Source organism: Ceratotherium simum, chromosome 13, assembly GCF_057802395.1.
Source record: "Ceratotherium simum simum isolate JZ-2026a chromosome 13, ASM5780239v1, whole genome shotgun sequence".
Classification (NCBI taxonomy): Eukaryota; Metazoa; Chordata; class Mammalia; order Perissodactyla; family Rhinocerotidae; genus Ceratotherium; species Ceratotherium simum.
This window is the reverse complement of record NC_141912.1, coordinates 32,412,038-32,429,911: the sequence shown is the minus strand read 5'-3', so window position 1 is coordinate 32,429,911 and position 17,874 is coordinate 32,412,038. Positions and strand designations below refer to the sequence as shown.

Here is a 17,874-nt window from a genome sequence, read left to right as displayed (position 1 = left end):
AAATATTAGCTCTGATTTCTTGGTGTGGAAATAATAACCAGCATTCTATAGGGCATTTTGCTTTGCAAAGTGATTTTCATCTATTTACCTGAACTCTTTTAATCCTTTCCCGGGTCCTCTGGGACGTGGGAGTTATTATCCCCTTTTAATGGGGGTAATGCTGGTGAGGGTGTTTTCATGGCTGGATTAAGGCCAACTGCTGCCTTAAGAACAGCTCTACATTGGTGCCTCTTTGGCCTTTGCATGATTTAACATAAAGAGCCTAAGGGTCCCTTGCACAAAGCAGCTGATGAATTAAATGCTAGCCAGCTGTGTCTCACTCCAGAAGAGGGAAACAAAGGTAATATCTGACGACACCTTCAAACCAAACTTTTAAAGCTTAGTTACTCACCATGCCAGATAAAAATTTTTTTTTTTAACAATGCAGATTAAAAAGTTCAACATGACAATTACAATTTAAAAAATCGACTAAAGTCGAATGTGGCAGTGAAACAGTTAAGGGCACGATAGCTCTGGGAACAAAACTGAAGACTCCCTTCTGTTGGTGCCCTAAACCTGTGCTTATTTTTTTAGTGGTTAATCCAGCACTGGGAGGTGAATTGTGGGAAATGTTCAGAGATCAGATCCTGGCTTCTACCCTTATTGACTGAATTTTCATAATTCTGCAGTTAACTTGGTTTCCTCTTATAATAAGTGGAGATGTTGCATGGCTTTCAGGTGTGTTGGAAGGATGATAGTATACAAAGGATATATTACTGGTCAGAAAGACAAAAACTTCTTTTTCATCCCCTTACAGATAAGGAATGTGGGGGTTAAGGTTTTTCTAAGATTATTTAGGGCACTTTTGCAAACAGCTAGGGACTCGGGATAGGAAAAAATAAGATAACATTCCCATTTTGAAGAATCTCAACTGAGATATGTGAATAGATAATTTTAATACCATAAGGTTTTGTAGCTGGTGCTATGGGAGCACAGTGTAATGCTGAGTTTTATTTTTGCTTTTTCCCCATTTTTTATTAACATGTAATTTATATACAGTAAAATTCACTTTTTTAGTGTACAGTACTGTGAGTTTCGACAGATGTATACGGTCATGTAACTACCACAATGAAGATATAAAACTGATCCATCTTCTCTCAAAATTCCCTTGTGCTTCTTTGTGGTGTCCACTCTAGCCTGGGGCAACAGTTGATTTCTTTCCCTCGCTACCGTTTTGTCTGTGCAAGATAGTCATATAATTGGAATCTTACAATTTTGAACTGGGCTTACTTTATATAGCATAATGCATTTTTTTTTTGTGAGGAAGATCAGCCCTGAGCTAACATCCATGCTAATCCTCCTCTTTTTTTTTTTTTTTTTGCTGAGGAAGACCGGCTTTGAGCTAACATCTGTTGCCAATCCTCCTCTTTTTCCCCAAAGCCCCAGTAGATAGTTGTATATCATAGTTGCACATCCTTCTAGTTGCTGTATGTGGGACGCAGCCTCAGCATGGCTGGAGAAGTGGTGCGTCGGTGCACGCCTGGTATACGAACCGGGCCACCAGTAGCAGAGCACGCGCACTTCACCGCTAAGCCATGAGGCCGGCCCTATAGCATAATGCATTTGACACTCTTTCATACGTTGAGTGTATCAGTGGTTTGTTTTTTCTATTGCTAAGTAGTATTTCATTGTATGGATATACCACAGTTTATCCATGCCTCAGCTGAAGGGATACGTTTGCTAGAAACATTTGTGTGAACATAACTATTCATTCACTAGGTAAATACCTAGGACTGGGATTTCTGGCTCAAGTGGTAAGTGTCTGTTTAACTTTACAACAGCTGCCAAACTGTTTCCAGAGTGGATGTACCATTTTGTGTTCTCATTTGCAAAGTATAAGTTCCAGTTGCTCCACATCCTCCTCAGCCCTTGATTTTGTCAGGTTTTTTGTTTATTAATTTTAGCCATTTTAATAGATGTGGTGATATCTGATTGTGGCTCTACTTTATACTTCCCTAATGACTAATGATGTTGAGCGTCTTTTCATGTACTTACCTGCCATCTATTTTGTATATATGTTTATATCCTTTGGCATTTTTTCTGTTCAAATTCTTGACCATATTTTTATTGGGCTGTTAAATATTCTGAATAAAAGTCCGTTGTTGGATAAATGCTTTTCTTTTTCCATTTGCCTCAAATAAAAGCTTAGGTAATTGATTAGAGACCTTTCCTTGTCTAATATAAGCAGGTACTGCCATAAATTTTCCTCTCAGACCACTTGAACTGCATTTCACAAATTTTCATATGTTCTGTTTTTATTTTCCTTCAGTTCAAAATAATTTCTAATTTCCCTCACAATTTTCTCTTTAACCATGACTTATGTAGAACTGTGTTTTTTAATTTCCAAATGTTTGAGGATTTTCCAAATATTTTTCTATCTGTTTCTAGTTTAATTCCATTATGGTTCAAGAACATAGTTTATATAATTCACTCCTCTTAATTCTGTTAAGGTTTGTTTTATGCCCCAGAATATGGTCCCTTTATAGGAATATTCCACGTGCACTTGAAAAGAATGTGTATTCTGTTTTTGTTGGGCAGAATGTTTTTTAAATGTCATTAGGTCAAGTTAGTTGATGTGTTGTTCAGGTCTTCTTTATCCTTACTAATTTTCTGTCTAATTTTTCTCAATTTTTTAGAGGGGAGTGTTGAATTCGCCAACATAAGTTTGGGTTTGTCTATTTCTCATATCAGTTCTATCAGTTTTTGCTTTGTGTGTTTTGCAGCTCTGTTGTTGCATACACATTTGAGATTGGCATGTTTTCTTGTAGAATTGACGCTTTTATCATTATGTAATAACACTGTTTATCCCTTGTAACATAGCTTGTTCTGAAGCCTACTTTATTTAATATTAATATAACCACTCCAGCTTTCTTTTGGTTAGTGTTTGCATGGTACATCTTTTTCAATTCTTTTACTTTTATTCTGTATATATTATGTTTAATATGGGTTTTTTGGAGATAATTATGTAGTTGGGTCTTCTTTTTTTTTAAAACCAATCTGACAGTCTCTTTTAATGGGGGTGCTTAGACTATTCACATTTAATGTAGTTATGATATTGCTGATTTGGGGTCTACCATTTTATTATTTCTGTTTTGTCCCTTATGTCTTTTACTCTTCTGTTTCACTTTTCCTGCCTTTTCTTGGTTTACTCTAATATTTTTTGACACTCCAAGTTAATTTACCTATTGGCTTTTGGCTATATCTTTTTGTATTATTGTTTTAGTGGTGGTCTCTGGGTTACAATATACATACTTAACTTTTCATAGTCTATTTAGGGTTAAAAGTTTACAACTTTAAGTAAAATGGAGAAGCTTACAACCATATGGGTCCCTTTCCCTATGCTTGTCTTATGTATTACATCTACATACACGAACCCATCTCCAATAATCTTATAATTTTTGCTTCCAGCAGTCTTACATATTTTAAAGAACTTGTGAGGTGTAAAATAGATGATTATATGCACTCAAATGTTACTACTTCTGTTACTCTTCCTTCTGTTGCTGTTCCTGAAGTTCCAGATTTCCCTTTGGAATTTCATATCAGCCTGAAGAACTTCCATTAGCAGTTCTTTTACAGCAAGTTTGCTGGTGACACATTTTCTTAGTTTTCCTTCATCTGAAAATGTTTATATTTTGTTTTCATTTCTTTTTTTTTTTTTGTGAGGAAGATCGGCCCTGAGCTAACATCTGCCAATCCTCCTCTTTTTTTTTTTTTTTTTTTGCTGAGGAAGACTGGCCCTGGGCTAACATCCATGCCCGTCTTCCTCCACTTTATATGGGATGCCACCACAACATGGCTTGACAAGCGGTGCTTGGGTGCGTGCCTGGGCTCTGAACTGGTGAATCCTGGGCCGCCGCAGCAGAGCAAGCACACTTAACCGCGTGCGCCACCGGGCCGGCCCTTGTTTTCATTTCTGAAGGATATTTTCACTGGTATAGAATTCTGGATTGATAGTTCTTTTCTTCCCCCAGCACTTTGCAGATGTCTTCCCACTGCCTTCCTGCCCCTGTGGTTTCTAAAGAGAAATCTGCAAACATCTGAATGTTCTTCCCCTTAATGTGATGTCATTTTCTTCAGTCTGCTGTCAAGACTTTTCTTCATCTTTGGTTTGCAGCAGTTTGATTATGATGTATCTGGGGTGGTTTTCCTTGAAGTTGTCCTCTTCGGCTTTTGCTGAGCTTCTTGAGTCTGTAAATCTGTGTCTTTTGCCATATTTGAGAAGTTTTCAGCCATTCTTTCTTGAAACATTTTTTTTTCCTTAACCAATTTCTTTCCTCTCCCTTAGGACTCTAGTGACATGGACGTTAGGCGTTTTGATATTGCTCTACAGGTCACTGAGTTTTTCCTTTTTTTAAAAAAAAAGTCTTTCTTTTCTCTCTGTTATTAAGATTGGATAATTTTTGTTGCACTATCTTCAAGTTCACTGACTCTTTTTTCCTGTCATCTCCATTCTGCTGTTAAGGCCGTGAAATGAAATTTTCGTTTCAGATATTATGATATTTAATTCAGTGACCAGGTGTGGAAGGTGAGAGTGAAAGAGAATGAGGTACTAATGTCACACCTAGGTTTTGGCTTGGGTAATGGGGTGGTTGTTGGTACCTGTTACTGAGAAACAGGAAGAATGAGGGAGATAATGCATTTGGACATGTGAATTTAAGGTGCAAGAAGTGTATTCAAGTGGTGATACAGTAGGCCTTTGTAGATCCTAGAGTTTGCATCTCTGGGTAGATGTCAGAGTTAGTGATAAAGCTGTGATTTAAATCAGTGTTTTTCAAAGTATATGTTGCAGTACTTTGTATCATGACATCAATTTTGTGGATTATAACCAGGATTTTAAAAATGCTTTGTAATAATAAAAATCCATGTATTACATATAATAAAGAGTAAATGGGATTTAACAAAACTTGTTTCAGTGTGTTTGTGTGTGTGTGTGTGTGTGTGCACGCACATATGCATGCATATTAGACTGGGATGTGAATGCATTTCTTACTGTGATGTTTCAAAAAATGTTTGAAAACCATTAGTTTAAACCACAATAAGATTTCCCAGGCTGAGTATGAATAACAGACCTGTGACTGAACCTAGTGGTTTCTAATAATCTAACTCTCAAGTTCTCAGATGAGTTTTAAGATATAGCCCTAAATTTTTGTACTTATTATTCTCTACTATTGAATTATTTACAGCAAATATTTTTTACTGAACTGATCTACTAAGAGCGAGGCAAATTCCTTAGACTTTATTGGGAATTTACTTTCCCCTATTCTTCTAGAATACTCCACTTAATTACATGTATTAACACCCTTTGAAATGTTTATAGCAGAGCTAGCTACCTGAAATTAACACCCATTTAACTTTGCAGGCTGGAATCTGTTCTGACAAGTGCTCTGGAAGGCACTTTGAATTTGGAGGAAAAAGGTTGGGAACAGTGTGAACATAAAAACTATTTTCTCATGGATTCCAACTTCATGTTGATTAAACTCACAATTTCTGTTTTTCCTTCATGTCTACTTAGAAAGTCATTCTTTGCTTTGAGAAGGAACTCTCTGCAGGGCTTGGGCATAGCTATCACAGCTGCTGCCTCTGCTCTGAGAAACCTGGAGGATGTGGTGCTGTGCTCTATCTGCTTTGACTACTTGAGAGACCCAGTAACCGTTGACTGTGGTCATGTATTCTGTTACCATTGCATCATTAGGGTCTGGGAACCTGCTAGGCAGCCACTGTATTGTTCTCTCTGCAAGACAGCCTTTAAGAAAGAGAATATCCGCCATGTGTGGCAGATAGCCAGCCTAGTGGAGAACCCCTGGAGGATGAAGGTAGATGAGGAGAGACAACCCAGAGAGGAAAGATCACTTGAGCAAAGAGCAGAGAAGCTATGTGGGCAACATCTGGAGAAGCCACATTACTACTGCAAGGATGGCCAGCAGATACTGTGTGTTGTGTCTGGGGAGTCCCAGGATCACAGGCGTCACACTGCTGTTCTCCTGGAGGAGGCTGCACAGCCTTATCGGGTGAGAATCCTGATTGACCCCAACTCTGTTCTTGTAGCCAAAAAAGTTCTGTGGTATCTTCAGGATAAGATCCAAAATTTTGTTTGATAAACAGTTTATTGAAGTATGATTGACATGTAAAAAGCTGTACATATTTAATGTATACAATTTGATGAGTTTGGGGATAAGTGTACACCTGTGAAACCATCACTACCATCAAGGCCATAGACATATCCGTCACCTACTGAAGTTTCCTCCCACCCCCTTTATTGTTATTTTGTGTGTGTGTGTGTGTGTGTGATATGAACACTTAGCATAGATCTATCCTCTTAGCAAATTTTAAGTACACGGTACGATATTATTTGCTGTAGGCACTATGCTGTATGGTAGATCTCCAGAACTTATTTATGTTGCATAACAGAAACTTTTACTCTTTGACCATCACCTCCTCATTCCTCCTCCCGCCCCGCCCAGCTGCTGGCAACCATCATTATACTCTCTGCTTCTATGAGTTTGACTATTTTTAGATTCCATATATAAGTGAGAGTATACAGTATTTGTCTTTCTGTATCTGGCTTATTTCACTTAGCATAGTGTTCTCCAGGTCCATCCATGTTGTTGCAAATGGCAGGATTTCCTTCTTTTTTAAGGCTGAGTTATATTCTGTTATATCTATATATCCCATTTTCTTGATCCATTTATCCATTGATGGACATTTAGATTGTTCCCATATCTTGGTTATTGTAAATAATGTTGCAATGAACGTGGGAGTGCAGATATCTGTTTGAGATCCTGATTTCAAGTCCCTTGGATAATCTAGAAGTGGGATTGCTGGATAATATAGTAGTTCTATTTTTTTGTTTTTTTGAGAGGAAGATTGGCCCTGAGCTAACATCTGCCAATCCTCCTCTTTTTGCTGAGGAAGACTGGCCCTGGGCTAACATCCATGCCCATCTTCCTCCACTTTATATGGGATGCTGCCACAGCATGGCACGCCAAGCGGTGTGTCAGTGCGTGCTCGGGATCCGAACCCGCGAACCCCCGGCCGCCGCAGCGGAGTGCGCGCACTTAACTGCTTGCGCCACCTGGCCGGCCCCTGGTAGTTCTATTTTTAATTTTTTGAGAAACACACATAATGTTTTCCATAATGCCTGCACCAGTTTACATTCCCATCAACAGTGTACCAGAGTTCCCTTTACATCTTCACCACTACTTATCTTTTTTTTTTTTTTTTTTTTAAATAATAGCCACCCTAACAGGTGTAAGTTCAAGGTCCAAATTCTTTTTTTTTTTTTTATTGCAGTAACATTGGTTTGTAACCTTGTATAAATTTCAGGCATACATCATTATACTTCTATTTCTGTGTGGATTACATCATGTTCACCACCCAAATACTAACTACAGTCCATCACCACACACATGTGCCTAATCATCCCTTTCGCCTCCCTCCCTCCCCTCCTCCCGTCTGGTAACCACCAATCCAATGTCTGTCTCTATGTGTTTATTTGTTGTTGTTTTTATCTTCTGCTTCTTTAGCATGCAAAGTTCTTGGTAAAGTGTTACCCTTTGAATTTGGATTATAAAATTGGCGTGTTTCCATATCTTTGTATAATGGTAAGTCTGTCCCATTAGCTTGATATTTTAGTTTCTGAAGCATTCAGATCAGGTCTCAACCACCAATATAGAATACTAGCATTCTTGATGGCCCTCTTGATAAATAACTTCAGATGGTGTGTTCTCCAGCACATAAATGTAAAAATATTTTCGAGAGGGGCCGGCCTGGTTGCCTAGTGGTTAAGTTCTCACACTCTGCCTCGGCAGTCTGGGGTTCATGGGCAGGATCCCGGGTGTGGACCTATGCACTGCTCATCAAGCTGTGCTGGGGTGGCATCCCATATATAAAGTAGAGGGAGATGGGCACACATGTTAGCTCAGGGCCACTCTTCCTCAAGCAAAAATAGGAAGATTGGCAAGAGATGTTAGCTTAGGGGCAATCTTCCTCACCAAAAAAAATACGTATATTTTTGAGAATATTGCATCCTGTATAAAACCTCCTGTATAAATTTTCTCTCAGAATTTAATCTCAGGGAAAATATTATTTCCTCTGAGGTACTAGTATGTTTCCTCTTGACTGTGAAGGAAGAATTATACGTTTTATTGTTTCCCTTTTTTCCTTGGCTAACAGAAAGCTTAAAACCAATTTAGTCATTCTCTTAATAATTTGGAGTTAGTATATATAATTTCCGTAACTTTTTCTGTTGCTTTTCTTTTTTTATTTCTATGCTATTAATTTTAAGATAGATTGTCTATATTTTTGCTGGAAAGAGAGTGTAAATATAAATAAACACTACACCATAAGTCTTAATAGTTGTAATGGTAATAAAATATTGTTTTATCTCACTTCTGAGAAACTGCTCTAAGCCAACATAGCACTCACTCACTTTGCTTCTTTTTCATCAACTAGAATGGAACTATTCCACACGACTATTATTATACTACATAAGGTCAAACGCTATCTGATTTCACTCTGGAGTCATTTTGCATCTCTCCTTTCTTATTGAGGATATTTTCTTCTTCATCTTGAGATTATTCATGTTTAATTCCATAGGGTAAAATTCTAAACCATCTGAAGATTCTGAAGGGAGACAGGGATAGGATTCAGAATTTTCAGTCTATGGGAAAAGATGAGACTCAGGCTCTGCTGGCAAGAGGAGTCTCAAGTGAATGTTCTGTGTAATGTGCATGGGGTGGGAGTGTGGGGGATATTGAAGGATGGGGAGAGGGAGGGTGATCGAAGGGTTTCCTGTTCTGAACTCATTCCCAGAAGATCTCACAAATGTTTGGTGTTTCCTAGCCTTTCAGAAAAAAATCCCGTTTCTCTTTCTGCCTTTACTGTAGACAAAATTCCAGAACCACAGGCAAGACATAGTATCAGTGTATGAACAGGGCCATCAGTTCTTGAGAGAAAGGGAGCAGTACTTGTTAGATTGGCTGGAGGGGACGGAGCAAGAGCTCACTGAAGGGATGAACAGCTATGTCACCAAGGGCTCTGAGGAGGTCCCCTGGCTTGGGACCCTGATTTCCGAGTTGGAGAAGAAGCCTTGGCATCCAGCACTTGAACATTTGCAGATGAGGGACCAACTAAACTATGCCTGAGTCCCCTTGTTCTAGGCTGCAGTGTGCCTTCTCCATTAGCATGAGATTTGGACCAGAAGTCAGGAGAGACAAGGTTTTATTCTCATTTATTGAGTTCCTTGATAAGTTAATTAGCCAACCAATAGGTTTTTAAGTCCCAGATTGTAGTGGGCAGGGCACCGTAATATGCACAGACCGTACAATGAGATAACAAGATCTGTATATACATATAATTACAACAAATAATTGAGTGTTAAATCTTGTGGTCAGACTGGAAGCCACAGGAATCCTGGAAAAGGCTAGAGTTTAGTCAGGGAAAGCTTCGCGGAAGATGAGGCTCTTAAGGTTGGCCTTGAAGAAAATGTAAAGATTTGGATTAGCAGAAAGGAGGGGCTGAACATTCCATTTGGTGGAGGTGCATTGGTAGGAATGAGATAAAGGAATATGATAATAAACTTAAGGAATGTGATAATAAAAAGATGGGTGTAGGTGCTGAGGAAGATAGGAATAGGAAGATAGATTGGAAGATAGGAAAGGTACATACAGTGAAGCTGTCTTTTTCTTTTTTTTTTTTTTTTTGCGGAAGATCAGCCCTGAGCTAACATCTAGTGCCAATCCTCCTCCTTTTTGTCCCCAAAGCCCCAGTAGATAGTTGTATGTCATAGTTGCACATCCTTCTAGTTCAGCTGTACGTGGGACTCCGCCTCAGCATGGCCAGAGAAGCAGTACGTTGGTGCGTGCCCAGGATCCGAATCCAGGCTGCCAGTAGCGGAGCGCGCGCACTTAACAGCTAAGCTACAAGGCCGGCCCCAGGAGCTGTCTTTCTGAGGAGTGAGTTTAAGTGAGGAAGAAGTTAAAGGGAAGATGAGATTGGTAAGATGGGACCAACTGAGTAGAGGCCTTCCAAGGCAGACTGAGATTTCAGTCTTAACCTGATAGACAATAGAATTCTTAATAGATCAAGGTTGGTTTCTTGGAGGGGATAGTTTAGAACTCAAATGGAGGAAAGGAACAAGAAACATGTGTCCCTATAAACTGATACTATAGTGAAGAACAGAACAGGTCCAGGCCCATCAGAATAATTCTCTGTATCATCCTGTTATGTCCCCATTCGCCAGGGAGCCACAGTAGGGAATGCTGTTGGCTCCTGGGAACTTTATTTCCATGACAGTCTGTTCTCTTCCTTTGCAGGACCCAAGTGACATAATAAGCAGGTAAGTGCTGCTTGGTTTTTTTTTTAACCACTTAGGTGTCCCTTTGTTTTCTCTTTCTCTCATCTTAACTTACTGCAATCTGACAAGGGCTAGCAAGGGGATTACTTGGAGGGAAGAGAGGTTCTTCTAGTAGGGTAAGTTGAGAGTTATTCCAAGGAATCGGGGAGGGAGTTCTAGAAAAATTGTCATGGAACTTACGTTAGGATGGTAATGGGCTGAGAGAGAAATGAAATGGGAGGAGATTATGGGAGATATTACAGAAAATTTAGAATCTACATTTGTTTCTAAAACTCAATTTTCTTTCATTTTTCCTATTCCTACCTGGTTCCCAGCTGCCACTCCTGGCCACAGTTTCTCCCATAGTCTATAGAGCATATATCATCATCAGATTTTCCTCCATGCTCGTTAGTGATGGTTTCCTGCTCTCTGCCCATCCACAAGAAGAGGACACTTATATGGGTCCTAGGGATAATGATTTCTCTGGCAGTGGGTCTGAGGAAATGTGTGTTAGACATTTGACACTGACAGTTTTCAAAATCATACCCACAAGATACATAGAAGCTTTGAACAGAGAATAGGCAGGTAGTTTGATAAGACACAATTCATCTTCAGAGACATCCAGGACTATTGCATATACTGAGCATTTACTGTGGACCAAACACTGGGTAGAAAGGAGCGTAATGAGATAGGTTACCAGATTGTGGCTGGGGAGACTGGCCAGACACTTAGCTTAGAGTAATTACAAAAAAATAAGGGAGATACAGAACGGGTAATATTTCTTGCCCTAAAGTATTCTGTCTGATATTACTAAAGTTATTCCAGCTTTCTTTTGGTTAGTGTTTGCATGGTATTTCTTTTTTTATCCTTTAACTCTCAACCTTTCTGCATTGTTATTTTTATGTTTCTTATAAGCAACATAAAATTTTGCTTTCTTTTTTAATAAATCCATTCTGACAATTTTTAATTGGAATATTTAGTATTTATATCTCCTAGAAAATCACCATTTTCCTTCATATTTTCAAAAGTATTTGCATAGTTGGTCCAAATAATGTCCTTAAATTTAGTTTTTCTTTTACATCTGAATATTTTTTTACTTCTTATTTTGTGTATTTCTACTTTTGTCTCCTCTAGTTGCCTGCCTTTTTTCCCCTATTTTTAATAGAAATTATTTTTGTTTTTGTTGGTTCTTTGATTTTGTTGGTGTTTTTTTTTTTGGTTTTTGGTTTTTGGTTTTTGGTTTTTGTCTATGAGCCCTGCTTTTGTTGTATACCATAATTTCTAGCGTATGGTATTTTTATTGTTTTCTAGATATTTTGAAATTTTGAATTTGATTTGCTATTTAACATAAGATTTGTTTAAGAAAGATGATATTTGTCAGTGGTGCTGAGGTTTTTTCCCTAATAGTTTTATGCTTCGTAGTTTTTAAATCTTGTGATCAGACAAGGTTGTTGCTATTTTCTATCTTTTGGACTTTCTTGAGGCTTTCTGTGTTATGTGTTGTAAATTTTTGTGACAGTTTCAAACATTTGAAAAGAAGGTGCAGCCTCTATTTTCTTGGAATAGGATTTGATATATCTCCATGAGGTTTTCCTTAGTAATTTTGTTATTATTTATATTGATACTTGCTTCCTTTGTTGTTGTTATTTTTTTATTTTATTTTATTTTTTAATTTTTGTTATTGCGGTAATGTTGGTTTATAACATTGTGTAAATTTCAGGTGTACATCATTATACTTCTATTTCTGCATAGATTACATCATGGTTACCACCCAAATACTAATTACAATCCATCACCACACACATGTGCCTAATCATCCCTTTCACCCTCCTCTCTCCCCTCTTCCACTCTGGTAACCACCAATCCAATCTCTGTCTCTATGTGTTTGCTTGTTGTTGTTTTTATCTTCTACTTATGAGTGAGGTCATATGGTATTTGACCTTCTCCCTCTGACTTATTTCACTTAACATAATACCTTCAGTGTCCATCCACGTTGTCACAAATTGCTGGATTTCATGGTTTCTTATGGCTGAGGAGTATTCCATTGTGTATATATACCACATCTTCTTCATCCGTTCATCCCTTGATGGGCACTTAGGCTGCTTCCAAGTCTTGGCTATTGTGAATAATGCTGCAGTGAGCACAGGGATGCATGTACCCAACCGTGAAAACACGTTGGTGTTTTCATGTTCTTTGGATAAATACTCAGCAGTGGAATAGCTGGATTGTATGGTAGTTCTATCCTTAATTTTTTGAGAAATCTCCATACTGTTTTCCATAGTGGCTGTACCAGTTTGCACTCCCGCCAGCAGTGTATGAGAGTTCCCGTCTCTCCACATCCTCTCCAACACATGTTGTTTCCTGTCTTGTTAATTATAGCCATTTTGATGGTTGTGAGGTGATATCACGTTGTAGTTTTGATTTGCATTTCCCTGATAGGTAATGATGTTAAACATCTTTTCATGTGCCTGTTGACCATTTGTATATCTTCTTTGGAGAAATTTCTGTTTAGGTCTTTTGCCCATTTTTTAATTGGGTTGTTAGTTTTTTTGTTGTTGAGATGTATGAGTTCTTTATATATTTTGGAGATTAACCCCTTATCAGATATATGGTTTGCAAATATCTTTTCCCACTTGTTAGGTTGTCTTTTCGTTTTGTTGATGGTTTCCTTTGCTGTGCAGAAGCTTTTTAGTTTGATGTAGCCCCATTTGTTTATTTTTTCTATTGTTTCTCTTGCTCAGTCAGACATGGTGCTTGAAAATATGTTGCTAAGACCGATGTCAAAGAGCATACTTCCTATGTTTTCTTCCAGAAGTTTCATGGTTTCAGGTCTTACTTTCAAGTCTTTAATCCATTTTGAGTTCATTTTTGTGTATGGTATAAGAAGATGGTCTACTTTCACTTTTTTGCATGTGGCTGTCCAGTTTTCCCAGCACCAATTGTTGAAGAGACTTTCCTTTTTCCATTGTATGTTCTTGGCTCCTTTGTCAAAAATTAGCTGTCCATAGATGTGATACTTGTTTTTTGACTTCTTAATATGTCATGGACTAGAGAGGTCAAAGGTTCCTACTAGCAATGGATTTTTGCCTATTTTTCTTCTATTCTTATAGCTTTTGCTTTTTATATATTGATGCTTTTTTTCTGCATGACCTTTAAGGAGAGGTGCATCTTAATTGTGGATTATAATATTCTTAGTAACATAAAATACCCTCTGTTGTCTTATTTAATATTTTTCTGCCTTGAATTCAATTTTATGTGATAAGATCAAGACCTCAGATTTCTTTCATTTTGTATTCAGCTTAGGTGTCTCTGCTCAACTATATCTTTATTTTAAGTTCAAAGCTTTATGTTAATTTAAATTTATCTCGTATATATCCTCAGGTAAGTTTTTTAGAAGTTGAAATATTAGTGTCATGTTTCAAATACCTTCCAAGGCAGAAAATGGCTTTCTTTCTTTTTTTAACATCATACATAAATGATATATTGGTGAGTAGAGAATACTTGGATCATGGTCCTTTCTTTAGAACTCTATATATCTTACTCTTTGACTCTGATTTTGGAACTGACCACATGGAAATACAGCTTTTACTCTCTGCCCTTTTGGTCCATTGCTAATGTGTGTGTGTGTGTGTGTGTGTGTGTGTGTGTGTGTATGTATGTATGTGATCGTGGTGGGAAATCATGCCTGTCTCTCAATAGTTGCCACTGTGACTTATTTTTTCTAGATATCCCCAGAAGAAGTTCTAGATTGAAAAGCCTACTAGTCCTGCAATCAAAAAGCGGGTAGAAGAATTTTCAGATAAACTTCTTTCTTTAGAGAAAGGCCTCAGAGGATTCCATGGTAAAGGAATGGGTGAAGGAAGGGGTTCTAAGCCTAGAAAAACCTTTCTTTCTCTATAATGTTTCCTTAGGTTTTGGTTCTGGCCTTGGAGTTCCTTGCTATTGTGCAGGTCATTCACACCAGGCAGGGACATTCAGGAGGGAATCTAAGTAAATCCAAACCAGGGAGTATTTCCACATGACAGTCTAAGAATGTTACCTAGTCTACGGTAGAATCATAGTCAATAGGTCCCAGAGTTGGTAAAAAGATGTTTCATATTCAAAAGTGAAGTAAAAGAATATTGGGAGGCTACAGAAAGCAGTATGCCAGTTCCTCAAAAAATTAAACATAGAATTACCATATGACCCAGCAATCCCATTTCCCAAAGAATTGAACGTAGGGTTTTGAAGAGATATTTGCACACCCATGTTCATAGCAGCAGCATTCACAATAGCCAAGAAGTAAAAGCAACCCAAATGCCCATCAATGGATGAATGGATAAATGAAATATGGTATATACATACAATGGAATATAATTCAGCCTAAAAAAGGAAAAAATTCTGACACTTGCTACAACATACTATATATATGTGAACAATATACTAAGTGAAATGAGCCAGTCACAGAAAGCCAAATACTGTATAATTATATTTATATGAAGTATCTAAAGTAATCAAATCCAAAGACAGAAAGTAAAATGGTGGTTACCAGGAGTTGGGAGGAGGGGGAAATGAGGAGTTGTTGCTTAATGGGTACAGAGTTTCAGTTTTGCAGGATGGAAAAGTTCTGGAAATTCGTTGCACAACAATGTAAATATACTTAACACTACTGAACTTCACACTTAAAAATGATAAAGATGGTAAATTTTATGTTACGTTTTTTACCACAATTAAAAATAAAAAAAAAATTTTAAAAAGAATACTGGGAGGGGCTGGCTCTGTGGTGTAGTGGTTAAGTGTGAGCACTCTGCTGCTGGCAGCCCGGGTTCGGATCCCGGGCGTGCACCAATGCACCACTTGTCAGGCCATGCTGTGGCGGCATCCCATATAAAGTGGAGGAAGACAGGCACAGATGTTAGCCCAGGGCCAGTCTTCCTCAGCAAAAAAAAAAAAAAAAAGAGGAGGATTGGCATGGATGTTAGCTCAGAGCTGATCTTCCTCACAAAAAAATAAATAAATAAAATTAAAAAATAAAATAAAAAAAAAGAATGCTGGGAGAATTAAGCTCTAAGAGATCTCTTTGAGAGTGGAGATAAATAGCGTGATTTAAGACTAGAAGTCCATGAATTAGTTAAGGAACAGAGAATATGCCCAAAGGTACTCGTTAATGAAGCACTAGGTGTGTTCAGCAGATGTTGGCATGGATACTTGAATGAACTACTTTGAACTGGACAACTCTGGGTGTCTCCTGCATTGATTTCTGTATTTCACTTGAGTTTTCATGGTGCCCTGTCACCTTTTAAAGTTGTATTAGCCAACAGCAAGAGAATTTGACCTAGAAAGATGTGGTGTCAGAATTGCTTACTGTCTTTTTCTTCTTTCACTCTAGGAAAATTGATGAGGGATCTGGAATGTAAGACAAGTGAGTAGCTGGAGGGAATAGTGGTTGATGTTTGCCTCACAGTAAACTCTCCTACCCCAAATTGCAGCTTTCCTGTGAAGCTCCTTTACTTATGGATCAGCTCTTTAAACAGGAAGGTCCTGCGGTGGCTAATGTATCCAAATTCTTTATCCTGAGGTTTCAGATTTCAAAACCACGAACCTTTCCTTGGCTGTAATGATCCCAGTCCCTCTCCTCGCCACCTGCCGCCTCCCCCCACCCAGTCTCATCATGCTGCCTATGCCTTTGAATTTTCTCCCTGTGTTCTCTCCATTCTCTGGCTGTGATTGCTAAGAGTATGAGCACAAGGTCTAAAGCAATCTCTGTCCTGGTCCCCAAAGAGAGTCTCCCACCGTTGTCAAAAGGCCCCAGAACCTGAGACATATCTCCTTCGATATCTTTTATAATGCCACACTTTTATCCCCTTGTCCCCACAGTGAGGATCATCCTGAATTCCCAGACAGCCGATGGCTATTTCTCAGCATCGCTGAATGGAAAGAATATGATATTCACTGGCTTGTGGATGAACAAATACCAATATGGTCAGCAATTTGATCCTGGTGTGCTGGGCAGTAAGGGCTTCATCTGGGGAAAAGTGTACTGGGAAGTGAAAGTAGATAGGATATGGTGGGGAACAGAGGAGGAAGAAGAAGGAGTGAAATACATGGGTAGAGCCAGAGGTGTGTTTGGCAGTAGTTATCTTGGTGGATTCACAGGCATCACTGATGGCTATAGTTCACTGGATATAGAAATGAGAATGAAGAGTTGAAGGAGGGATGGTCTCAGGAAAATAGAATATGGCCCAAATTCTGCATGGTAGGGTGGCAAGAGAGTAAGTGGTGAGAAGAGGATTTTGCAACTTCACCTCTGAGGAGGGATTCTGGATTCTGCAGGTGTCTTCAGCTAGAGTCTATATATATATGTATATATATATATATATATATATACATATATATATATATATATACTAGCTCTGAGCCTTTCCAGATCCTGTCCTACTGTCCAAGGCAGATTGGAGTTGCTTTGGATTACCTGGTGGGAAGGTAATCTTTACCAATGCTAGAACTCTAGAGTTTATCTGTGAATTCCCATCTTCCCTCACTGGGAGAATTTTCCCTTTCCTGTGGCTTAATTGCATGAGATCCAGACTTACACTGAGACCCTGAGAGAAGACTTCATGGGCACAGCCCTAGGTTTCTTCATTTATCCCTATTCCTGTACATTATTCCTAACTTTCTGCCTCAGCTAGACTGTCCTGCTGGGTTTCTGAATGCCCTTAGATGACTGGAGCAGTGTGATAGAGTCAGGAGTCTCTTATCCTCTCTGCTTCGTCTCTAAAATGAGAATTATAATACTTGATCTGCTTTCTCTACAGGGAAGGGTTGAAAAGTCTTTGAAGTACTTATCAAAATATGTGCTAATATTAATCGTTCTATTCTGTTGCTTTTGATTTGGTCCCTCATCTGCCACTGAGACAAAGATATGAGAACGAGTGACTATGTCATAGGATTGCAGCCCCTGCCACTAACAGTAATTGATTACAACATCCATATCGATTTCTAAAGCACCTTTCCTGTCACATAATTTCTCCTGCCATCTTTCTAAGCAGCTGAGAAAACAGTAAATATTTTGATGCAATTCATGCCTGATTAAAATTTAAGATATCTGCAATAGGAATTGGTTTATTTACTTCTGCTATGTTCCTATAAAACTTGCAGTAAGAAGTGGGGAATAAGAACCAGTGAGGTTCAGGCGTATATGAGTTTTTGGAAATCACTTGGCCCTGAAGTAAGTCTTGTGTCAGCTGGTTTTGAGATGATAGAAACAGGTATTTAACTTAATATTAAATTAGCAGTCTTAGCTATAAGCAGCAGAAAAAAATCCGACTACAGAAATAGATTGCCAAGTTTGTATGTTCAAATCCTCGATATAGCAGGGACAAAGCAATTTGCAACCAGATTTTTTCTATATGATGAGTGGCCAACGGTTTTAACTAGTGTATTCTATTACAATTCAGTCCATTTTTAACAATTTATAGGACCCAAGGGAACAGATTTTATGGGTTAAGGATGTAGAGGACATT

General features: G+C 38.4%; 1 pseudogene; it reads left to right on the top strand.

Moving 5' to 3' along the window:
* Positions 1–16,957, top strand: part of LOC147915662 (tripartite motif-containing protein 26-like) — a 48,043-nt pseudogene extending 31,086 nt beyond the window's left edge.
* Positions 16,958–17,874: the final 917 nt, after the last annotated feature.